This window comes from Lissotriton helveticus, chromosome 7 (genome assembly GCF_964261635.1).
Source record: "Lissotriton helveticus chromosome 7, aLisHel1.1, whole genome shotgun sequence".
NCBI classification, from domain to species: Eukaryota; Metazoa; Chordata; class Amphibia; order Caudata; family Salamandridae; genus Lissotriton; species Lissotriton helveticus.
In genome coordinates, this window is record NC_136068.1 from 1,482,899,988 (window position 1) to 1,482,925,417 (window position 25,430).

The window sequence follows — 25,430 nt, forward strand, 5'->3', positions numbered from 1 at the left end:
GTTGCGCATGGCAAGTCTATAGGATAACTCGTGAGGGGGTAGTTCACTAAAAGTGTGCTCTACTGTATTATTAGAAGAAAAATGTACATGTGGATCAATAGGAGGAAAATATACATGTAAAACATAACTTATAGATGTAACCGTAAGACTCAGAAATAACATAAACAATAAAGTGATTACGCATCTGCTGCGCAAATTTTTACAATAACGTATTTTCTTAGAGTTTCGTCTAACTCTCTCACTAGGGGGGTCTATCTCATACATGTCAGGAACCTGTCTAACTGCTTCACCCGAGAGGGACTTAAACAATTAAACTGTCTGACTTGCTAGACCTCAATTTCATTTTATACTCCTGCTGCGGAGTTTTCTCTAACAGGGGGAGTTTAGAGTCAGTATCTGGGCAGTCCTTGAAAAAAGTCTTTGGACGGAGTCCATGAAAACGTTTAACGTGACTGGAGTGGAGCCATCCCTTGCGGCCCTCCACTTTGACGGCGGTCCTTGTGGTTATCAGTACGAGTTTCGGCTCTTTCCAGCGGGGCTCCAGCGGACTTGAACGATCAAAGTTTCGGATCAAAACCAGATCACCTGGAACGACCTCGTGCGGTTTCACCTGGGTGTTGTCTGGAAAGGCAGCCGCAACCTGTGAACGACAAGAGAGTAGTGCAGACATCAAGGAAGCTAGGTAATCTGTCAGCATATTACTGTCAACATCAGTAATTTTACGTGGCATAGGTGTACCCCACATGTTCGGGGGACGACCGAATACAACCTCGAAAGGTGACAGACCTGAACGGGAGTGAGCGACCATTCTCATGTAAAAAAGGGCGACTGGCAGAGCTACCAACCAATCTACGCCTTTCTCGGCACAGACCTTCGCAATGCGTATTTTCAGAGTTTGATTATGTCTCTCGACGAGGCCGGCTGCCTCGGGGTGTCGTACACAATGGAACTTCCACTGGTACCCTAACAGAAGAGATACTTGTTTCATGAGTTCAGATGAGAATGGCTGGCCGTTGTCTGAATACACGACCCTGGGCAAACCATAGCGGGGGAAATACTCACGAACCAACTGCCTGGCAGTGGTCGCGGCAGTGTAATCTGGGACTGGATATGCTTCTGTCCATCTGGACAAAGCGCATACAACTACGAGGACATACTTGAAACCTCGACATCGATCCATCTGAATATAATCCATCTGGAGGACTTCAAAAGGGTGGTCAGGAGGATGGAATCCACCTTGTTCCACCGGAACACCTTTACCTGGATTGAACTGACAACAGGTCATGCAGGTACGCACTTTCTGCTTGGCTGCTGCTCGTAAATGTTTGTTAAACCAAATATTCTGGATGCTGTCTAACATGGCTTTTTCTCCTAAGTGTGCTGGACTGTGTGCGGTGTTAATAATAACTTGAACCATAGAGTCGGGGAGAAACCATGTGGCTTTTCCCTTCGTCAACCATCCCTGATCTGTCTGGACCCCTCCTTGTTCAGACCATCTCTTGATTTCGTCTGGGGTAGCATGTGTCTGTATGTCTAGTACGTCTTGTGTAGGATCCTTGACTGTCATGCAAGTCGTCTGGACTGAAACGTCTGTCTTTGTCTTGTTAACTGGAATGTCTGGAGTCTGAGCTGTAAGCTTGGCGGTTCGATCTGCTAGATCGTTACCTTGGGAAATGGTGTCAGTGGCTTTCGTATGTGCTTTGCACTTCATGATGGCAATGGCTTTCGGTAAATGTATTGCTTCTAACAGAGCTTGAATGAGGGGGCCATGCTGAATCTTGGCTCCGTGAGAGGTCAGGAAACCTCTTTCTTGCCAAAGGACTCCAAAGTCGTGAACGACTCCGAATGCATAACGTGAATCTGTATATATGTTTACTTTCAGGTTCTTGGCTCGTATGCAGGCTTGGGTCAGAGCAATGAGCTCTGCTGCTTGAGCAGACAGGGTGTCAATACGATGTGTTTCTATAACTTCAGTTTCAGTAGTCACTGCATACGCGGCTACTAGTTCTCCTGTACTTGTTCTCATACATGAACCATCCACATAAAGTGTCAGGTCAGGATCAGGTAATGCAATGTCCGTCAAGTCTTGTCTTGGCTTTGTCATGATGTTAATAACTTCCACGCAGTCATGTGTGGCAGGATTCGATGTACTCGAGGGGAACAGTGTAGCAGGATTTAATACGTTGCAGCGTCTGATTTCTATGTGTGGCTGAAACAGTGTCAATTCATAACCTGTTAATCGTGCAATTGTCAAGTGCTGAGTCTGTGTTCGGTTTAAAAGAACTTCCACAGAGTGCGGAACTTGTACTGTCAGGGAATGTCCTAACACTATGGAATCACTTTGTCTGATAGCTAGAGCTGTGGCTGCAACTGACTTGAGGCACGCAGGCAGAGCCTGGGCTACTGGATCTAATGTGCTAGAGAAATAAGCACAAGGCTTGTGTTGTCCTGCTTGATCTTGCGTGAGAACAGATAATGCTGTCCCATCACGTTCGGTAACAAAAAGTGTAAAAGGCTTACTGTAGTTTGGTGTCGCTAACACAGGTGCATTACATAAAGCTTTCTTTAACTCGTTAAAAACAAGTGTATGTTCCTGGGTCCAAGGGAGGACAGTCGATATGGCTGCCTCCAGTGTTGTTAACTGTATCAGTGGTTTGGCTAGATATGCATACTGAGGAATCCATTGTCTGCAGTAAGAAGTGAGGCCGATAAAAGCTCGTACCTCCTTCTGTGTCTTGGGCTGTGGAAGATGTGCTATTAACTGGATACGGTCAGGTGTCAACTGTCTACCCCTCTTGGACAGTAAGTGTCCAAGGTATACCACTTGCTGGACACAGAATTGCAGTTTAGAAGGGGACACCTTGTGCCCCATGTCTGCCAGAAAATACAAGACTGTCAGTGACGCACGTTCGCAGTCACGTTCTGTACGGGCTGTGATCAATAGATCATCGACATACTGGAGCAGGGCAGTGTCAGTTGGCATGTGAATACTGTCTAGTTGTCTTTTAAGTGCTTGACTGTAAATACTAGGACTTTCTGTGAAACCTTGAGGAGCACGTGTGAATTTATAGCTTCTTCCGTTTAAACAGAATCCGAAAAGAAACTGGCTGTCTGGATGAATGGGGACACTAAAGAATGCGTTCTTGAGATCAATAACAGTAAAGAACGTAGCTTCAGAATCAATGGCAGTCAATAGGGAAGAGATATCTGGAACCACAGGGTACTGGGGTATGATACATTTATTAAGTTCTCGAAGGTCAATCACTAATCGATAAACTGGAGGTGCATTTGGATCAGTACGTTTAAGAATCGGAATGATAGGAGAATTACATACATTGGAGTCAGTTTCTACAACTACTCCTTGAGCGATGAGCTCGTCAATAATTTTCGATAAGGCTGCTACAGCCTCAGGGGGTAACTTGTACTGTCGGATTCGTGGTAATACAACACCTTGTTTCAGAGTGACACGATATGGTGTAATGTGCATACAACCTACATCAGTTGGACCTTGCGCCCATAAATGCTGTGGTACATTCAATAATCTTGGATCAAAATCACGTAACACATAATGACCTTTAAAATCACGTAAAAACAATCTCACTCCTTCTGGGGAACAGCATATAACTGCTCCTAATTCTTTCAATGTTTTAATACCAAGTAAATTTTCGGGACAGGATTTCGTAAGTAACAAGTCTGTAGTTCGGGACAATGGACCAACTTCTAGGGAAACTGGTTTCGATATTTCATTAACAATAGGCTTTCCTGAAAATCCCAGGGAAACATTTCTTGAGCCTGAGAGTGGAGCCCCTGGAACCTCGTCATGACTGATGGTAGTCCTACTTGCCCCTGTATCAATCAGAAACTTTCTGTCTTTCCCTAATACTTGACTGTGTACATAGGGACCCTCTTGATCTACAGGAATCTCGATGAGAGGCAAGCCAACTTCCCTCTCTAGGCTGTTTCATGAATACTGCTGATATTCTGGATAATCTGACTGTGCGTACTGGTACATCTGCTGTGTAACGTGTTGTGTGGCAGCTATAGGCTGCGGTACTGTAACTGTCTGTTGTGCGTTCTGCGGTGGTTGTGTATTTTGCGGAACATGTTCTTGTCTAGGAGGACGTGGTCTCTCTTTCGTCTTACCTGTAGCTATGTTATGTTTCAGAACTGCACATTCGTTTATATAATGACCTGGTGTCGGGCGAGCAACAGGCTCCAAGCAGAAACCAGCTCCTCAGAAGAGTAGACAGTGCCTCCCTCTGTTCCTACGACACAACACCCCCTGCGGTTCGTAAATACACACAGGACGGGCGGTGACGCCAGAAAAGAGAGAGACCTAAAACCCTTAGGTCTCCTTGTATGAAGACAGTGTATTTTAGACAAGGTACACCCAATAGGAGGCGGCAGCCTGCAGGGGAGAGAAGAAAACAGACACACAACAGGGTTTCTTAGTACACTAATATAAAGGAACAAGGACACCTACGTTTTCCTGTAATGAGTATGATGCAAGGCTCTTACCTGCCCAACGTGTGTAATGCACCCAAAAGGTATCCACAAAAAACAATAGCATACGAACCAAAAAAGGCAGGGTGGATACTTAGGTCTCTCTTTTTTAGGGAAGGAATCCACGGAAGAACAGAAGCGTCCAAACACAGTCTCTCTCTCTTCTCAATAAGAAGAGTCCAAAAGAAAATGTCTTTAAGGGTCGTAATGATTCTCACGGAGTCAGCAAAGGAAAACAAAACAACGTTCAATCCAATGGAGCCGCTCTCGGGCGCTTCCCACCGAGAAACAGCTGACGGACGCTAACACTCGGCGTCCTTTAGTCCGAAGAAAGGAAAAGCAAAATCCTTCGTCAAAGTTCTGACGGGCCACTGACCCGCCGAGAAACACAGCGGAATATTCCAATCACGGGTAAGAAGTAGTAGGGACCCAGCGGAGGCTTACGGGTCGGGGTTATGGACAGGAAATGCCAAAATCGGTGATCCGCATTCAGCGGGAAAGGAATGGAGGTGAACAACTCCGATGAGCACTGCGGCGAGGGAAGTTTACACAGTGCCGTGATGAGGGAAGTAACATGAGAGACAGCAAAAGCCAGCGCGGCCGCGCGAGGCTTCAGCAGCAGATACACGAACCAGTTCAATGAGCAAAAAACAGCAACAGTGATCCAAGGGTCGGGATACAGGCAGGATTCCAAACGAAAACCAAGCACCGTCGATAGGGGAATGGAGACATAAGAACCTCCCCATCGTTATCTGATTGGTGCAGGAGAATCATAGTCTTCTGCAGAGTGCCTCACGGCATTCTGGGACTTGTAGTCTCTGTTGGGCAGAAATCACCAAACAACATACTCATAACATGCTCTAAGGACTCTGGGTCCTAACAGTACCCCCCCCCCAAAGGTCTTCTCACGGGCCTAGGCTTGGAGGGATTGAGCGCATGGAATCTACGAACCAGTCTAGGGGCATGAATGTGTTCAGCAGGCTCCCAAGTTCTATCCTCTGGCGGATAACCCACCCAATCAATAAGATACTGGAGTCTGCCTCTGTGTCTTCGTGAGTCTAACACCCTTCTCACTTCATATTCACTTTCCCCTTCTACCATAACAGGAGGAGGAGGGGGTTCAGGAAGTATTGGGGTCACATAGGGTTTCAGAAGGGACGTATGAAAAACAGGATGTATCTGCATCTCGGGGGGCAGCACCAGCTTGATGGCTACTGGAGAGATGACTTTCTGTACTTCAAAAGGACCGAGATAGCGAGGTTGTAACTTACGTGGCCCTTCTATTCTTAAGTTCTTTGACGATAACCAAACTCTGTCGCCCACTGCATAAACGGGAGCGGGTCTACGATGTTTGTCCGCTTGGGCCTTCATTGTCTCTTTAGCTTGTGACAGTTCCTTTGTCGCCAGCTCCCATATCTGTGACAGTGTTTGGTGATGGTCAAGAACCGCAGGATTCAGTGTGTCAGAAGGGAGTACTTCAAGAGGAATTATTTTGGGATGATAACCAGTGGTAAAAAAGAACGGAGAGATCTTGGAGGAGGTATGGGTAGAATTGTTGTATGCAAATTCTGCAAGGGGCAAAGCTTGTACCCAATCCTGACATGTAGTAGTTATCAGACACCTGAGGTACTGCTCTAAGGTTTGGTTTGTCCTTTCGGTTTGGCCATCGGTCTGGGGATGGTAGGAGGAAGACAACCTGTGATCAATGTAGAGGGATTTACACAACCCTTGCCAAAATCTGGAGATAAACTGGGGGCCTCGATCTGATACTAAAACAGAAGGCAATCCATGTAACCGAACAATTTCTTTGATGAATATGCCTGCTAAATCCACAGCTGAGGGGATCTTTTTCAGGGGGACGAAATGGGCCATCTTGGATAACAGATCTACAACAACCAGGATTGTGGTGTACCCATGAACGTTAGGCAAGTCGGTGATGAAGTCCATACTAAGGGTAGTCCAGGGGCTGTTGGGCATGGGAAGAGGTTGCAATAACCCTGCAGGTACAGCATGGGAAGCCTTCTGACGGGCACAGGTAGAACAGGTCTTGACGTGTTGCTTAACATCATGAGCTAGTCTCGGCCACCAAAACCATCGTTGGCAAAGACTTTTAGTCTTGTTTTCCCCAGGATGACCTGCTAAGGGCATGTTATGGCACCATTGTAGGACAAGACGGTGTAAGTCGTTGTTAGCCAAAAAGATTTTATTATCATGGTACCACAGATTGTCCACAATGGTGTTGTTTGGATCTCGTAACCAAGTGGCCTGATCTAGAGATGTATATGCCTGTTCTAAAAGGTCCATGAAGGTATGGGAATCAGGAATCTGGACTCCTACAGCCACTATTCTATTCTCGGGAATAAGAGGCAAGGGTTTCTCCTGAACCCACTTGTTCTCCTCTCCTAGCCTGGATAAAGCGTCTGCCTTACCCTGACGTATTCCGGGTCTAAAGTGTATCAGGAAATCATATTCCCCAAAAAAGGCGACCCACCGTAATTGTCTAGGTGTAAGGGCTTTAGCAGTGCGAAAATATTGCAGGTTTTGATGATCAGAATAGACAGTGATCACATGGGAGGATCCTAACAGGTAGTGACGCCACTCCTGGAAGGCCCGTTTGATGGCAAGGAGTTCTCTTTCTCCGATGGTGTAATTCTGCTCAGATTGGGTCAAGGTTTTGGAGAAGTACGCCACAGGATGGAGAGTGCCTTTTAATTGATCTCTTTGTGATAACACGCCTCCCACCGCATATTGAGAAGCGTCCACCTCTAGGAAGTAGGGTTGTGTTTCGTCAGCGTGTTTCATGATGGGAGCAGAAGTGAAACGTGCCTTAAGGGCCTGAAAGGCCTTTTCTGCCTCCTTGTCCCAATGGAACTCAACCCCTTTCTTGAGCAAGCGAGTGATGGGTGCTACCAGGTCTGAGAAATGGTCTACAAACCTCCTGTAGAAGTTTGCAAATCCCAGGAAAGATTGAATGTCCTTCACCGACTTCGGACTTGCCCATTCTAGGATAGCAGATATTTTGGCCGGATCCATGTGTATTCCTTTAGGAGAGATAACGAACCCTAAAAAGGCTACACTGTGAGTATGAAAGATGCACTTATCGAGTTTAGCAAACAAATGATGTTTGTGTAGTTTCCTCAGTATGGCTTGTACATGGGACACATGGTCAGCTTCATTGGAGGAGTATATCAGTATATCATCGATATACACGATGACGAAGATATCCAAATATTCCCGCAGTATCTCATTTATAAAAAATTGAAACGCTGCAGGAGCATTACATAGCCCGAAGGGCATCACATTATACTCATAAAGCCCAAATTTTGTCCTAAAGGCTGTTTTCCATTCATCCCCTCTTTTGACTCTGATCAGGTGGTAGGCTCCTCTTAAATCGAGTTTGGTAAATATGGTGGCCTTCCTAACCTGATCGAGCAGTGTGGAAATGAGGGGGAGCGGGTATTTGTTCTTGATAGTGGCTTTGTTCAATACCCTGTAGTCCAGGCAGGCCCTTAATCCCCCTTCCCTTTTGGGTATAAAAAAAATAGGGGAGGACACTGGAGAGGTAGAGTGACTGATAAACCCCTTTGCCAACATATCCTGCAGATACTCTTGTAGGTATTTGGTCTCTGTCTCCGTAAGCGCATAAATGCGGCTAACAGGCAATTCTGCACCAGGTATAAGATCTATCCTACAATCGTAGGAACGATGAGGCGGTAAAGCCACAGCTTTCACATCGTCAAATACATCAGAATATTGCAGGTATTCAGGAGGCAACGTAGCCCCATCTATAGTGGTTGCGGAACAATACACAGGTGTGTGCCAGTGGTTGATGTCTCTGTAACAATGAGTAAGACAGTGAGCGGAGCGTAGGGTAACAGTCCAAGCAACCCAATCGATATGGGGGTTATGGGTCTGCAGCCAGGGTACCCCTAGTATCGCTCCGAAGTTGGGTGTGTCAATCAGGTCAAATGAAATGCATTCGCTGTGTCCATTATCACACAACACAATGATCTCAGGGGTGTGGTATTTTAACATTCCCGAAGACAGGGCAGACCCATCCACAGCCCTGACATTTTCAGGGGTATCTTTCTTAATGAACTGGATGCCCAATGACTTGGCTAGGGTAATATCCAGGAAATTACCCGTGGCTCCTGAATCCAAAAGAATCGCCATGGTATGTCTTCCTTGTGATGGGAACACCAACACCACCGAGATAGTAAAGGGTTTGGGAATGGCGGAATAGGCGTTGGCCACTTGTTTGGAGGTCAAGGATAGTGAAGGACTTGGAAGAGCGACCTCAATACTCCCCAAGTCAACTAGTTTCCCGAAGGCATGGGTTTAGTGTATTTAGGCATTCCCTTTGGTTTCACTGGACATTCGCGGGCGAAATGGCCAGCCTTTCCACAGTATAAACAGAGATTCAACTTTCGTCTTTTCTCTTTTTCTTCTGGTGTTAGAGTTCCCCGTATTCCTCCTATCTGCATTGGTTCACTTGTATCTTTGGGATCCCGTTTTTCAGGTTTAGGTAATAAAAACTTGGGGAAATCCCCACGAGTTTTTTCACCCTTTCTCTCAGCCAGTCGGTGGTCTAATTTGACCACAAGATCAATGAATTCAGAACAATTTTCAGGAGGATCCACTATTTGAGATAAGATATCTTTGAGCTCATCTTTCAGCCCTCTGTAAAACAACGAAGTTCGTTTATCGTCAGGCCAGTGTGTCTCTGTCACCAAGCGGTTGAAAGCGGTGATATAGGACAATAAATCTTTTGAGCCCTGTCGCAGATTAAGAAGCTCATTATCACTCGCCTGCATATACGTATGTCGAGAAAAAAGGCTTTTCATACGCTCCTTAAACAAGGCGAGATTGTATAACACGGGATCATCGTTCTCGACCAGTGCAACCGCCCATGAGGCGGCGTTCCCACTCAAATAAGAAATAATAAAAGCGATCTTCGCTGCGTCATCAGGGAATGAGGAGGCTTTACACAAAAACATCAGGTGACATTGGTTCATGAATACCTTAAATTTCTGACTATCTCCGCTAAATCTTTCGGGCATTGCTAACGGTGTTTGAGGTGGGGTGACTACTGTAACCTGAACAGGAGAGGCGGATGAGACAGGTGTAGGAGGGACCTCAGGAGTACTACCACTAGGTACCTGAAAATGTGAAGGGTGTATGTAGCTTCTCCTATGTCTGGCTTGTACCTCATGAGTTTTACTTGCTTCTAACAGTCTAGTGTTTTCTGCCGTTAACCTCTGGTTTTCATTCCTCATCAGTTTCAGCTCGGTTTGTAGATTCACAACTGTGGTGGCTAGGTCTCTGAGGGTTATCTCATCTGTCTCTCCCTGCATGACCGCGTCGTCCATGACTGTCCACTCTCGGGAGGAGTAATAAACGTGGGCTTGGTTTTCTGTCGGGCGAGCAACAGGCTCCAAGCAGAAACCAGCTCCTCAGAAGAGTAGACAGTGCCTCCCTCTGTTCCTACGACACAACACCCCCTGCGGTTCGTAAATACACACAGGACGGGCGGTGACGCCAGAAAAGAGAGAGACCTAAAACCCTTAGGTCTCCTTGTATGAAGACAGGGTATTTTAGACAAGGTACACCCAATAGGAGGCGGCAGCCTGCAGGGGAGAGAAGAAAACAGACACACAACAGGGTTTCTTAGTACACTAATATAAAGGAACAAGGACACCTACGTTTTCCTGTAATGAGTATGATGCAAGGCTCTTACCTGCCCAACGTGTGTAATGCACCCAAAAGGTATCCACAAAAAACAATAGCATACGAACCAAAAAAGGCAGGGTGGATACTTAGGTCTCTCTTTTTTAGGGAAGGAATCCACGGAAGAACAGAAGCGTCCAAACACAGTCTCTCTCTCTTCTCAATAAGAAGAGTCCAAAAGAAAATGTCTTTAAGGGTCGTGATGATTCTCACGGAGTCAGCAAAGGAAAACAAAACAACGTTCAATCCAATGGAGCCGCTCTCGGGCGCTTCCCACCGAGAAACAGCTGACGGACGCTAACACTCGGCGTCCTTTAGTCCGAAGAAAGGAAAAGCAAAATCCTTCGTCAAAGTTCTGACGGGCCACTGACCCGCCGAGAAACAGAGCGGAATATTCCAATCACGGGTAAGAAGTAGTAGGGACCCAGCGGAGGCTTACGGGTCGGGGTTATGGACAGGAAATGCCAAAATCGGTGATCCGCATTCAGCGGGAAAGGAATGGAGGTGAACAACTCCGATGAGCACTGCGGCGAGGGAAGTTTACACAGTGCCGTGATGAGGGAAGTAACATGAGAGACAGCAAAAGCCAGCGCGGCCGCGCGAGGCTTCAGCAGCAGATACACGAACCAGTTCAATGAGCAAAAAACAGCAACAGTGATCCAAGGGTCGGGATACAGGCAGGATTCCAAACGAAAACCAAGCACCGTCGATAGGGGAATGGAGACATAAGAACCTCCCCATCGTTATCTGATTGGTGCAGGAGAATCATAGTCTTCTGTAGAGTGCCTCACGGCATTCTGGGACTTGTAGTCTCTGTTGGGCAGAAATCACCAAACAACATACTCATAACATGCTCTAAGGACTCTGGGTCCTAACACCTGGCTGTTTACAGTAATTGCATGTCCCTTTAACGGGAGCTGCAGAATGACTAGTTTGATTCGTACCCTTCTTCTGACTATCTGGTTGAACAGACTGTGCAACTAGTACTTTCATTTTCGTGTCTTTCATACGTCTCCTTTCGTGTTCTTGCTCTTCCCTGATTCGGTTCTGGTGATACTGTAACATCTGGAGCATTTGAGACGGGGTATTAGCTTGCCATGTACTCTCGACTTTCAATACTCTATTTTTAACTTGCGGTAAAGAATTCTCAACTAGTTTAGTAACAAAAAGATGTGGATACGACTCACTACTTGTTTTCAGACCGCTATTAATAATGAAACATTTCTCAAATCTGGAATAAAAATCATTAGTGTCTTCGTCCTGTTTCTGTTTACAGGCTGAGATCGCGTCCCAGTCTTCCTTTTTCGTGGCTAGTAATCTTGGCAAGACTTGTATTAACAGTTCGGGCAATTCTTTGGCTTTATCCCCAAGACCAGTACCTGGAACTCGTGTGTTATCTTCGTTCTCTAACGCGGTCCAATCTATCTTTTTCTCTCCCACCTCCCATTCTTTTTCTTTAAGTTTTTCATATATGCCCGCAGGCGCAGGACCTTTAACATTTTGATGATATCAGGATACGTGTATTCTCCCATACGGAGCATGTCTTTTAATTCACGGTGGAACCCTGCTGGATCTTTATCGTGACAGGGCACTAACTTTTTCATTTCTAGTAGCTCTATTTTCGTTATAGGGGTGTAAACAAATACTCGTTCGAGCTCACCCCCCGTTCCCTTAACAGGATGCACTTCTCGCAACGGATTCTGTCTATCTATGTAGAAAGGGGGTGAAACAGAAACAAAATGCGGAGTCAGGAACGTTCTGTATTTGTGGCGCTGTTCTAGAATGACGTTAATTAAATCGGTACCTAGACCTTTCCATCGGTTCAGGAGTAACTCGTTCAATACATTATATAAGGGACCTGGATCAGAATGCTGACTCTCGTACAGTGTAATGAGGTGCTGGATCATATACATACCCACCAGTCGCTGCTCGGCTGGCGGTAGTTTCAGAAACATTTGAGCTACTACTTCGTCTGAATACGTGGTAGAATCACTAGTCCATCGAACTGCTGATCGGGCGAGTTCTTGTTCATGCATGGTACTAAGTTTACTGTAACCGATCCGTAATTTCAGAACTTTATCGGTAGCCTGAAACAATTGTTCAAGAGAACACTGTTCTGGTACGGGAGGAGGAAAAACTTTCTTGTAGTCTAGGCGTGTGTGTCTATCGGAAGGTCTCGTCCTACCTACATACGCTATTCTAGTGGGATTCTCGTTGTCTACCTCTTCGTCTGAAGAGTCATTCTCTTTCTCGGCTACTCTCATTGCTTCCTCCTTTTGGTGTATACTTATAATTTCTTTACGGATCTTTCTGTACATAGTTTCTATACTATTTTGTGTCTTGTGTTTTCCTTCTGCTATATTGTCACTCCATCTGGTCAGGACTCTCATCTCTTCTGGATTTTTATCAGGATGATCCTGTTCTCTTATTAAACAATTTATTAAAAATTGCAAAATCATGCCTTGAATCTCGACTTTTCTGTGTACCATAGCTTCGTGAATACTTTCTGGTTTCTCCCCTGTTCGGATAAATTGATATATTCTGTCTAGATGTTCTTTCATATTTGATATGGTAACCAAGAAGCTTGCAACTCGTCGTAAGCGTATGGAATATATTATCATACTATCTTCGCCTGGTACTGGATCATATCTACAATCAGATCCGCACTCATTGAAATACTTTTTGAGGGCTTCGTACGTAGTCACTTTCGGGGTACGTTGTAACGCTGCATCTCTCAGCGTCAGGCGTTTTGTTTGAGGCGGGGTGATAGGAATACCTCCCCCTGCCCCTCCTGAACTGGAATCGTCAATTAATACTGAATGTGCGGCCACTGGTAAAGTGACTGGTAAAGTAGGGGTACGTAATGTGGGTTGGTCCTGGGGTACTGGCACATTAACAGGACCAACGACTGGAGGCACAGTAATTACATTATTAACAGGGTGCTGGACTTGAACTGGCGGAATACCTGGCGGAGTAGGATTCGTATTAGCATATTCTGGGACAGTGTCATCTAAATAGGAAGAAAGGAAAATTTCAGCCGCGGTCGGTTTATGACGTAGCTTAGTCGGGACCAAGGGTAGCGGTAAATTACAGGGTGCTTCCGGGGTCGCCTTAGGCAAACCCTCGGCGAGAAGAGGATACATACCTTTAATAAGGGCATTTCTCTGTCTATCTGATTGTTCTGCTCTAACTCGTTCACCTTCTTCTAGTAATTCCCTTTCTTGGGCTTTTTCGGAAGATTCCCTACTTAATTCTGCTTTTCTGAATTCTTTCTCAGTTCTTTTATGGGATTCTTTACGCCATAATTCTATGGCATCTTTCTGGGATTGTCTGGCTTTCTTTTTCCATAATGCTTCTTCTACTCTCATGATGCACTCGGCATCCCATGTTCCTGAAACAGGCCATCTATATTTTTCTTCAAGATGTTTGGTGTAGTCCACCCATAAATCTAGATACAGTATGGCATCTAAGCCATGCTTATGATACATGAAATGTCCAGGACTGTCCCTGGGAGGGACAGGAACTGATTCTTCGAGTAACCCTTTTCTGGTTTTTATCTGACGTAACTTCGAAAACAAAGGCATATTTGAACCGTACTTGGACTTGAACGCAATACACAATGAACACAGTAATGAATAGCAAAACAATCACTCATACCACGACATAAATAACACATTAATAACAGCTCGAACAGATACTACCTAATACATTGAAAACATGATACTTGAATTTCTCGAGAACAGACTTACTAGAATTACTGGATGCACTGCTAAAACAGTACAGAACATACCGGTCTCCTAAAGAGACACGTCATACCGTATCCACCTAGGTGAACACGTCGGACCGGATCTGTGTACCCAAACCCGTCGGACCGGGCACAAATTAATGAACCCGTCTAGATACCCCCAGCAACGGTACTCACCGGGAAGCAAACTGAAGGCCTCGGACTGGACTGGACTGCTACGATGTCTGGTTACTGCTACGCACTACGCATGCGCCTCGGGCTTCGGAAACAGGTGGGCCTCCGGATACCTCGGACCTTGCTCTCTCGGCTTGGGCTCTGGTCGGGATGACCCGCCTTCCTCACCGCCTCGTCTGGATGCCGGACCGCAGTCTCCGTCTCCTCCGTGGGCCTGAGGGAGACTTGAAGCAGAAATATCTGCACGTGCACAGTAGGGTTCCGTCACGGCTGTAGAAGGGTCAGGGGGCCTGCGTTACATCGCCGGCGCGTGGGGAAGGGGCTCGTTCCTGTTCGGGCGCCATTTTATGTGGTAAATAAATAATTAATTACCGATACTATTTTTCTATACATTAATTATAACAGATAGCTCAATAAATAAGAGGCAGGATCCGTGATATCTGAGTCAGAATGGCTTTAATCGGATGGCTCGAGCCTAAAGACTATGATGTGGCATGCAATGGAATGGAATGGCAGCTGCAACGTCTCATTAACATTACATGGTATATATAGTAAAACAGTACAATTGTATTGCATACAGTAGGCGTAACAAGTGACGAACGTAAGATAAGAACAGATGGGCGTACAAAGAAGGCATGCACAGAGTGTGCACGAAGACATGTGATGAAAACGTCACAGAAGTGTCATAAATGGGTGGGTACATGGAGGGGGCTACCTGGGCAGCTGGAACCTTTAACCTACTGGTGCGCGCAAACGGGCCATGACGTGTAACTGGGGAGAGCTGGGGGCTCTGACTTCTGCGCCAGAAGAGGATACTAAAGTCTGGGATGTCAGGACGACATGTACCTATAGCATATCTGATATCTTGTGTTTGGAGAACATGTTGATAGAATCTAAAAGTCATCAGGGCAAAGGCTACTTGACACTAAGGCTGGTGCATGCATATATTTCTTTATGTATTGCGTGTGCTATAAATCTTCTATGGATACTAATTCAGTAATTCTCTTGCATGGAGACAGAAAGACTAGACTATAGCTGAAGATGTTTATGCGGTTCATTAGCTTAGGAATGTGAAGCCGGGGAGCTGAACTGATAACTAGAGGCATAACATATTCTTGGCAGACAGGCAGGCAGGCCAGGCCGGGCACCGCGCTGCTTGGCAGAAAGTAAGTGAAGGGTCAGGGATGCGGGAAGGGCTGCATCGCTCCTCGGAGTGATTTCAGGAGACTTGAAGCTTGAATCTGGTGTCCGGGCCCTATGAGGCCTAGAAACGGGGACAACTCGATGATTTAACGTGCACAATGTAAAACGTTGGCAACATAGGCCTAATACTTGTTGCTGTCACGAGGACTGGATAACTGGCATATTAACGTTGGACACAACTATAATTGCGTCTTTAATCGGGAGAGGGGGAACATATGCATGTCGATCATGCACAAATAGCATATAATGGGGAACACGTAGGGACACATGACAAGGCAAAATTCAATTTTCCTCACTACCCTAGCCACCCTACCAGAAGACACGCCGGGTAAGCGGCAGGGAGGAAATCGATGTGTAGTCACGGCATGCAAAAGGATCGCCAGATGGGTGGGGGAGGTCTATATACCTGCCTCCCTGCCCACTAGCGCACCGGAAATGACATCCTAGGAAGCACTGGACCCGCAGTGGGTCCAAACACTAGCCAGTCGGGTTGTGTCCTCATGTGGCACCAAGGTGGCTGCTCTCCTATGGGAGCCCCCTGCAAGGGCTGCGGGCAGCCACAATTCTGTTAGAGGGGAGCGTCAAAATGCGTGACTTTACATTTTAGTGCGGTAATGCGGGAACAGACACTAAAATGAGCTAACCTAAACCGTGATGCATGGCATGTGGCAGGGCTGGGTAGCGTAAGGATTGCCTTACACCAATCACTATTTGTAGAGGGTGGCGCATTTGTATATCATGACAGCAAATCAACATATCACCGGAAGCCCCGGGCACACAAAGAGGTGTTGTGCTGCATAACACAGCCAAGTCTTGCGGGGTAGATGAGGGGGCAGGGTACCTCAAACTTTATTTACATTGCGTCTGTTAATTATCCCAGTTTCAAGCCCACCAGCCGCTTCTTTGAGATCAAACGCAAGCAGGACAATGCAAACCAACACATTGTTATCTTTTTGTAAATCACCCCAGACAGCAGCACATTTCATGGATTCCAAACGCTCACTCCTGGTAAGGGAGAGCATAGTGCCTTTCTGTCTGTCGGCGAATTTAGAAATAAACCAGCACTGCTTGCAGGTTAGGAGGTGGGAGACATCGGCCATGGTTATGGACTCAGTAAGTGTCATAGCAGCTGAAGGCAGGACTTGCCATCCAGCGCAAACAGCATGTTCTAGTGAAGGGGGCGTGGCCACAAGGCGGATGAGAGCAGACACATGAGCATGGAGCTCAGCGCCACCCCCGTCAATTATCCTGCATAAGGGGTGCATATAGAGACCCCCGACTCTTGGAGCGAGCAGGGGAATGCATCTGGATTACCCTGCATCTTAGAGAGTGGCTGCGGCAACGGCTTGAAAGGGTGATCTGTCGATTGGCCGGGAGCAGGGTGGCGATCGCAAGATGGTGGTATAAGGAATCTGGGCTTGTTCGATCTGTTACCAAGGACTGTTTATACACCTGGTGACGGACGGGGGTACAGCGGGGAGTAGCGATAAGTTTCCGCGGCGTGGGAGCCTTGAGGACCAGCGGGGCCGGCCGGCTGCAGAGTAGTGAAATGGCGGCATACGCAACCTAGCAGGGAGCTGTGGCGGTGGAGTCCCAGAGCAGCGGGCAGACTTGGGAGTGCTGCGCCGCTCTCGGGCGTGTTCTTAGTGGTCGGTGATCGCGGATTGTGCCTGAGTGCGGCGCAGCTCGGACTGGAGAGTGAGGTGAGCGGGGCCCCCCTTCCTCCCCTCTGCCCGGGAGTGGAGCCAGCTGCCACCGGGGCTGAGAAGGTGTGTGAGAAGGAACCGGCTGGCGGCGGGATGGCAAGCGGGAGCGGACGTAACTAGGAACCCCAACTGGAGAGCCTGCCTCAGCTAGGAAGGGGACAGGGAGTGGAATTGCGGCGTCGGCCTGAACAGCTGTTGGAGCCCGCGGTAGGCGGGTCCTTTATGGCCGCGAGCGGAGGGTTTGGCACACAGCGACAGGGTGCAGCCCGGAGGAACTGAGGAATATCAAAGGAGGTGATGGCGGCGATTGATGGGGAAGCAATAGGGCTGCATAAGGCTTGGTGCCCCAGAGAGGAGTGACTAATGGAGAGCAGCGGAAGACAGTAGCTGAGCTGCGCTGGTGGAGTGAGGGGCCGCAGGAGAACTGAAACTTGGGGCTCTTCCCATCTGGCTGGCATGGTGGTCATAGGCAGTTCGTCTGCTCCTGCCTGGACCTGAGAGGTGGGACCTCTCAGCTGGTGGGCATTGGCACTGAAGAGCGGCTGGACGGATTTTCATGCAGGCTCCCCCCTTCATGGAGGCTTTGGACTCGGTGTCCTAGAATGCAGTGGATTAACGGGGCGACTATTCTAGGGCAGCTGAAGAGGCTTACCGCAGCGAAGAGGACCTGTGGAGCGGTTGTAACAATGATTGGGAAGGCTGATGAGTGACCTTGTCTGGAAGCGGTTGCCGCATTGCCATTGCGGGGTGAAGGAGCTGGTGAATGTAGCGGAGGAAACGCCTGAAGCTGCTGGGGGGCCGCGCCGTGCTCTGGGTAGTGGAGGGCACTGCGGTGCTGGGGCGCCCAGGGCTGCCAAGGGGAGAGCAGCAGGTGGAAACTGGTGACCTGGAGCGGGTCCAGATGCTTCTATAGAGACCCCTGTGTCTGCCCGGAATGTCGCCCGCCAGCGGGGGAGATCCAGCGTGGATTCGAGACCGATCTGTGGCTAGAGGACGACACTGACGGGGCCCACTGGAGAGATGTCCCTCTAGAGAGCGGGGAGTACAGCGTGAAGTGACCTGACTGGGATGGTCAGATGACCCTGTTGGAGTGGGTGAGCTTAAGAGGGGGTGGCGGACAACGAAATAGGGACTGCCGTACTGTTTACGTCAAGCACACGCAGTGTGCAGCAGCAAGAGGTGGTTCCTTGCAGTGACACCTTGCCTACTAGGAGATCCCTGAGTCCTGCGACGCCATGGGGAAGCCAAGGGGGAAGCAGGTGGGAACACCGCTGGACCAGGAGGACGACACGGCGGTCACGGAAGCATGGGAGGGGTTGCAGCAACGCCAGAAGGGGATGCTCCAGCAGCAGGTTGATTAAATACTGCGAGCGGTCACAGACACCAGGGAGGCCTTGCAAAAGGACATCGGTCATGTGGCGCAAGGGCTGGGATGCTTCGGGCAGATCATACCAAGTTGGTTGATAGAGTGAAGCAGACGGAAGTGGCCATAGCGGTCCAGGTACCAGCCCAGAAGTCAATGATAGCGCAGAGGGCCGACTTTCAGCATAGGCTGCGGACCCTGGAAAAGCGAGCGGAGGACGCGAAAGGGAGAAATCGAAGAAACAACATCCGAGTGGTGGAACTGCCGGAAGGGGTGGAAGGTCCCGACATGGTGGAGTATCTGGAAAACTGGCTGAAGGTGACCATCACGCCAGCAGGACTGACATCTTTTTTCACCTTGGAGAGGGCTCATAGGGTACCTGCCAAGCCGTTGGCCCCCGGGAGACCACCGAGGCCAGTGGAGGCCAGGCTTCTTTACTACAGGGACAGGGATCTCCTATTGAGCCAGGCCAGGAGGAGCCGTATTACGCTTAGTTATAAAACCGGATTTGTCTCGATGAATCAGCTGCGACTTATATAGGAGTAGGCGCGATGCCAATAACCTGCTTAAGATTTTGCAATCAGTTGTCAACATTGACAGCGGGCGATACGCCTTCATATCCGTAGCGTCCCTACCAGGTTTCAGGAGAGGGATAATAACAGCCTCCCTGGTGGTCATAGGCAACCTCCCCACTTTGTACGACTCCCGGTAAAGCAATTGCAACCGTGGAACTGAGCAATCTGCATATTTGGAGTAAAATTCTATAGGGAGGCCGTCCACCCCAGGCGTTTTGTTGCGAGCCATATGCTTAATTGCGCTCCTAATCTCTCCTATCATAATCTCACTACTCAGCAGATCCCCTTGCTCCTTGCTCAGGCTTGGTAGAGCCACCTCCTCCAAATATCCCTGTATAGCATCAGAACCCTGAGTCAGCTGGCTACAGTAACGCCCAGTATAATACTCCAAAAATAAGCCATTTATCCCTGCTTGCTTGTGTATTACCTCCCCTGACGGGGCTATCAGGCTCAGGATTGGCGTTCCTCGGGGGTTCGGATCAGCCAACCACGGCAGCAGCGCACTCGATTTGTCCCCCTCAGCATGCATCCTTGCTCTGTAATTCTTATAATCAAAGGAGCGCTGTCTCTCCACCTGAACCGCCACTGACGCCCATAAAGCGAGCGCAGCGCCCAGCTACTAAAAAGCATTGCGGGTAACCACAAAGCGTTTTAAGAAAATAGTGCTGACAGACTAATTAAAACCTAAGGGGTAACAACACAAGTAAGAGGGTCAGTCCTTATGAATGGTTACAAAACCAGACAAGACGGTACTGAGAAAGGACTAGATAGCCTAATCGCGAATCAGAAGCCAGCACTTAAGGACAATGACATAAGCCAATGACAAATATGGACGGAGAGTGGGCGGGGCTTCAAGTACATACTCCAATACAGCATGGCTCGCAGAGCAGCACATGCGCTGCCAGGCTCAACCTAAAAACACGTAGGCAAAGACAAGAGAAATACGAAAACAATGATAAAGGGAGACATTACGGGATGAAAAAGAACCTGTAAGAGTGAGATACAGAGACAAGCGAGTCTGTGGTGGATGAAAAAGGCATGAACTTATGCAGCCTTGGTATGCAGACCCCCTGAAATTCATAGCGCCGGCCACAGGCTTCTGAGCAAAACAGGGCACCAGCTCTTATGTTTTTCAAATAGAGATGGGCGAGCTACTAAAAGTTCGAGCCTGAAGCTCGGCTCTGGCTCACCGCAAGGTCTTGTTAGAATCTCAAGCCCATAACTAGTTGAGCTTTCATGTGACTTCTGCTTGCCAGTCTACCTCCAACCGAGATGTGGTTATGACCAGAGCTGCGACTTTAAGAACTGGGGAAACAGGTTTGAGTCTCTACATCATCTCAACAGCATGTGATTTTTGGCAAATCAATTAATATCCTAGTGCACTTAAAATATTTTGTGTAATGTGAAGTTTTAATGTCAAAGCTTCCAGATACCAATACGCTTTTTTGAAGAGACTTTGTCGTAGTTCACGTGATGTTTGTTGTATGATTTACAAAGCAAACATTTACAGGACTCGGCTCATGCACGGACCCTAAGATCTGAGCCAGCCCTTTGGTTCGGCTCCCCCTCTTAATTAATAGACTTGCCCACCTCTATTTACTAATTGAACATTGATGCCAAGATGTATGAGATGTATGTAGGAGGGAGTATTTTCGCTTGGCAGATCACCTCTAAAGTTTGAGGTGACAGAGTTTGGCCCGCAATCTCTCACCTGGCACACCTCTAGGCCATTACATCCCAGGATCATCACCATCGTGATTCTCCACTGCTATTCCAAAATTGTAGAAAAAACAAAAGATTTTTATCACAGTTTCTTCTCCCAATGGTGCAGTCACCAAAGTTCCTTCAATCTGCTGTAACTTTCATGGTGAGGTCTCAGGCGGGAGATGGAGTTTGATGCCAGGATGGCGTTTTTTTATCTCCCAGTTCACCTACTGTTATTGAGAAGGGCCACGCGTGCTGACGGGCACTGGTAAAACGATGGCTCCTCCTGGGATTGGGCAAGCAACATCCTTGGGTGCGGCTTGAATGCATAAGAGTTGGTGGTTCTTCTCATGAATTGCTCCGATTGCCATGAGCTAAAGCCCCCCAATGGGTGATTATGATTTGACGAGAACCTACCTCACACACCACCTTAAGACAAGAGCAATTCAGTGTTTAATTTGTAAAAAAAAAAAGAATTGCCAATCCACTTGTCAAGAGGCCACTGGAGCTAGCACCACTTATTTCTCACACAGGTGCTACCAATGACAGTATTATCACTACTAAATATCACACTCATTAAAGTGTGACAATTAAGGCTTTAAATATACATTAAATTGACTAATACATGCCTCCTTACATAGAGCCAGGAGGTGAGAAGGCGGGTCAGGTGATAGTGCGCCAGCTGGGCACATTTAAGGCACTCTGTTTCCCTCGCAGGGCATGGCCAAGAGCAGTCCCGTCTTCGCCCTAAAGAGGCTGGGCTGGGCCATATCTCTTTCACCGCACAACAGGTACTGTTGGTTACTCTCTCTCCTTAAAGCTTGCATTGTAATTGTATTTGTGAAAAGGGGAAGCTTAAGTCCTCAGAGATTACCCCCCAAAACTGCTCCTGGAACCACCCTTGATGGAGTCTTGCAGGGGGCGGTTGGAGTACATCATATGGAGTTCGAGTTAGCTGATCGCCGTTGGTCTTTCTCTCCCCCCCTTTCATATCCCCTGGTATTTTCTTAACCACCGGCAGTTAACAACTAAGATGTGGGGCCAGGTGCTACAGATATACCAGTTAATGCTCCCATTGAGGAGCTAGACGAGGTAGAATCCCAATCACACCCTTGTGGAATTAAAAGAAGGGGTCAAGTGGGTAAAAGGAAGAGTTGAAGTTGGACCTAAATGAAAGAGGTCGTGCTATTCCACTTTTTTCCCTTGCAGGGACATTGGTGTAGCAGAAAAGGATAAACAGATATAACAAAAGACTTATGAAACAAAATTCCTGAGTCCTTGATGAAAAAGTTTGTACCAATCTTTGAACGTCTAGGGGCAATTTAATTAGAACTGTGTAAAATGAATTCTCCCTTTACTGCCCAACCGCTGGGTGCAACGCCCCCTGCTGTCCTATACTCAGGGGCTATGACCTCCAGCTCCCTGCCTACTCCTTCTGAGTCCATTATCACAGTGCCAGCAGGAAATCTGCCTATGGTGCAAACTAGGGCGGGCGGTAGCGATCAACTGCAAATGGTCAACGTCACATGAGGGGCCACGGGGTAGAGGAAGGTAAAGAGAGCCGGGTGTAGCCAATAAAGCCTCTGAAATTATGCAAAATCCCATCCCTCAGCTTCTACCGGAGTGCCCTAGTCTGTAATAGTCTTAAAAGATGCCCCAACTTTAACATCATCTATTAAGGAAGATCATTTAGCCTTGAAACATAAGGCAAACCATTGGCAAAGGAAGAACTCTGGGTGACCCCTTGACTTTTCAATTGAGGTATTATTAGTGAGAAGAAAACCCTGGATTGGTCCTAGCAAAAAAGGAAGTAAATGGAAATTGCGTAACTATTACATTTAAATCTCTGATTGTGACTAAATCACTTCTTAATCATCTTTATAACCAGACTCAGATTCCAGGTTCCGTTCAGGCATTACCCATGCTTATTTCTATAGGCCCGTGGTCTGCTCAACTAACCATGCAATAGGAAATGTCACCTGTAGGAAGGTGGATATCTGACTATGGTTACCCCCAAACTTTTTGCCTGGTGTTTAGCTGGTTTTTGACTTTAGTTGGCCTGGGATCCTGCTATTCAGGGCCCCAGGCTAATTGCTCTCTCCTTAAAATGGACTCCATGTACCTTAGGTACATACACAATTGTAATTGGTTCCCCTTATAGGCCCCTGTAACAGTGTACCCCAGGTACCCAGGGCATAGGTGCTTCCAAGGCCTACCAGGGGCTGCAGCACGTATTGTGCCACCCCTGGCCTGGCCTCCATATTTGACACAACTGGCTGATCACTCAGCTGGGGTAAGTCGGGGTAACCACCCCTTACTTAGGTGTAGTATGCCTATACCTAACCTAAAATGGACACATATGTTCCTATCAGCCACTCCTATGGAAGTCCTCATCAATCCTGAAGGCAGAGTGCTTGGAAATATGTGAGATGGTGCTCTGGCATGAGCTGAGCCTGTCTGCAGCTTTCGGAACCATGTCCTTTAGCTGTTTCATGATACTGCTATACCATATACTCTTAAGTGCATTATAATCCTCGCGGTTAAATGCTATCTTTGGTTTGGCTTTATCAAAACATGTCGAGTAAGGTGTCATACGAATTGGAATACTACCCCCTCGCCAGTCCTGGCGACGGGGGTAGAATTCCACCCTTCTAGAGGGACACGACATGTACGTAACCTGAACCCCGGTTAAAGTTAAACTGAGCCTTAGCATCACAAAATGGATGCTGCCACCACAGACACAAGTCTGACCTCCTGCTGCTGGGAGTCCTTCCAGCGAGGGCAGCTTGGACAAAGGGTTTCCTGCCTTGGGAGGTGCTAGCACCACCCCAGACAGGATTTTGTGTATTGGGTAGGACAGGGCTGAATAGAATCAGACATGCCTGGGGCACACAAGGTGTCCCCGTGCATTTGCCAGTTCAAACCGGTGCTGGGGCTTTCCAGCCCCAGTCTTGGCGCGAAGCTGGACAAAGGAAAGGGGGTGTAACCACCCCCTTCCTGGTCCCACCCAGAGGAGGGACCTAGTAGGTGATCCGGCCCCAAGAATTGGAATAAGTGTAGGAGCTGTGTCCTGGGACTTCAGATCATCCTGAACTCGACTTGAAACTAAGAAGAAAACTGGACTTCGACATTCTTCTGCACAGAAGACTGAAGAGAATCTCCCTTGTGCCCAATGAGTGACCACCCTGTGAATACAGGCACCAACCAGCAACTCGACGTCTGCTTTGCCGCCGCCTTCCGCCGGAGCCAGAGCCTGACAAGACCCAGACTCCCAGACATCTCAGAGCCCGATCCACAGTCCCTGAAAAGAAGAGACCCGTGGAGGCACCGAGAGACGTGGGACTGGACCCCTTGAAAGACCCCCGAGAAGCTGACTGCGCAGCACCCGAGGCACCCTCGATGCTGTGCTTTGGGGTTTGAGAAGCCCCGACACCGAGCAGCATTTGCACCGAAGATCAGCCCCCCAGCATCTCCACGATCTGCGTGGGGCCCTTTTGCACTTTGCCACTTGACGCGCCATCCCGGCCACTTGCCACGTGGCTAGTGGCCATCTTGGTGACGAAAACGACGAACTACACTGCTGGTCTGGTTGCTCCAGACTGGCCCTTGCTCCCCTGAAAAGGAGCACCCGCTCTGACCTTGCTGGTCCGAGTGAGAAGCTTGAATTGATTCCTGCGTGGCTTGCTTTAGCCAAGGCCTGTTTGCTCCAATCAAGTTGCCGACACCGCCATCAGCGAGAACCTTTGTGGGACAGCTCGTGATCGACTCCTGGACGTCCTTGACCTCTTCGTGTCCACGTGGCTGCAGAGACAATCTTCACCTCATCGCCTGTTTGCACCCGACATTGCCTGGTTCCTTCCTGGTTCCACGGTAGTCACTGGCTAGTGACTTTGAACATTGTCCCCTCTGCTTTCAGGTCTTCACCTCTTCAGATCCACCCTTGGATCCACCGGAACTCTTCTCGACGACCCGCCTGCAGCATCTTCAGCTCCAAGCACCATCGACCTGCGTGACGAAACCCGACACTACTTCGCACCTGTGCACCCGCTTCCTGTGGGTGAGGTAACTCAGCAACGCCGGTGTTCCCACACTGGTATACACCTCTAGTGCCTGTGTCTAAAGTTTTATCCTTGTAGGTCCATCGGAAGGTTCGTAAAACACTAACTTTGTAACTTTTACGCACCATTGACATTGCATTGGTGCATGCGTGCGCTTTAAGCGCTGCACCCGAGTCCAGCGGGCCTTTCCCGACTTCATCACTGCTAGTCCCGAACAGCTCCAGCGATTTCCCAGGCCCTAGGCCTCTTCACTTTCCCCATAGTGGTTCTTATACCACTATTTTAGTATATGGTTTAGGTGGCCCCTATGGCTCATCCAAAATTGTGCAACTTTTGTATATTTAAACTGTGTTTTCTTTTAACGCATTTGCTTCTGTGCTCATAAAGAGTATAGGGTATATTTGTAGAAATAAATCTATATATATTTTCAATATATATCTGTGTGGTGTCCTTTCATTTGGTATTCAAGGGGATTGTGTATGGTAAAACAGCTTGCTTCACATGCCTTTACAGAGTTTAGCCTAAGACTGCTTAGTCCATGCTACCCCTAGGATAGCTTGTCTATAAGGTTGACTTTACAACCAATCATCATAAGGGTTGCTTGGCATGGTACAAGGTGATCACTAGAACTAGTGAGCATCATATACCAGGCCAACTTCTCACATTGGTGAG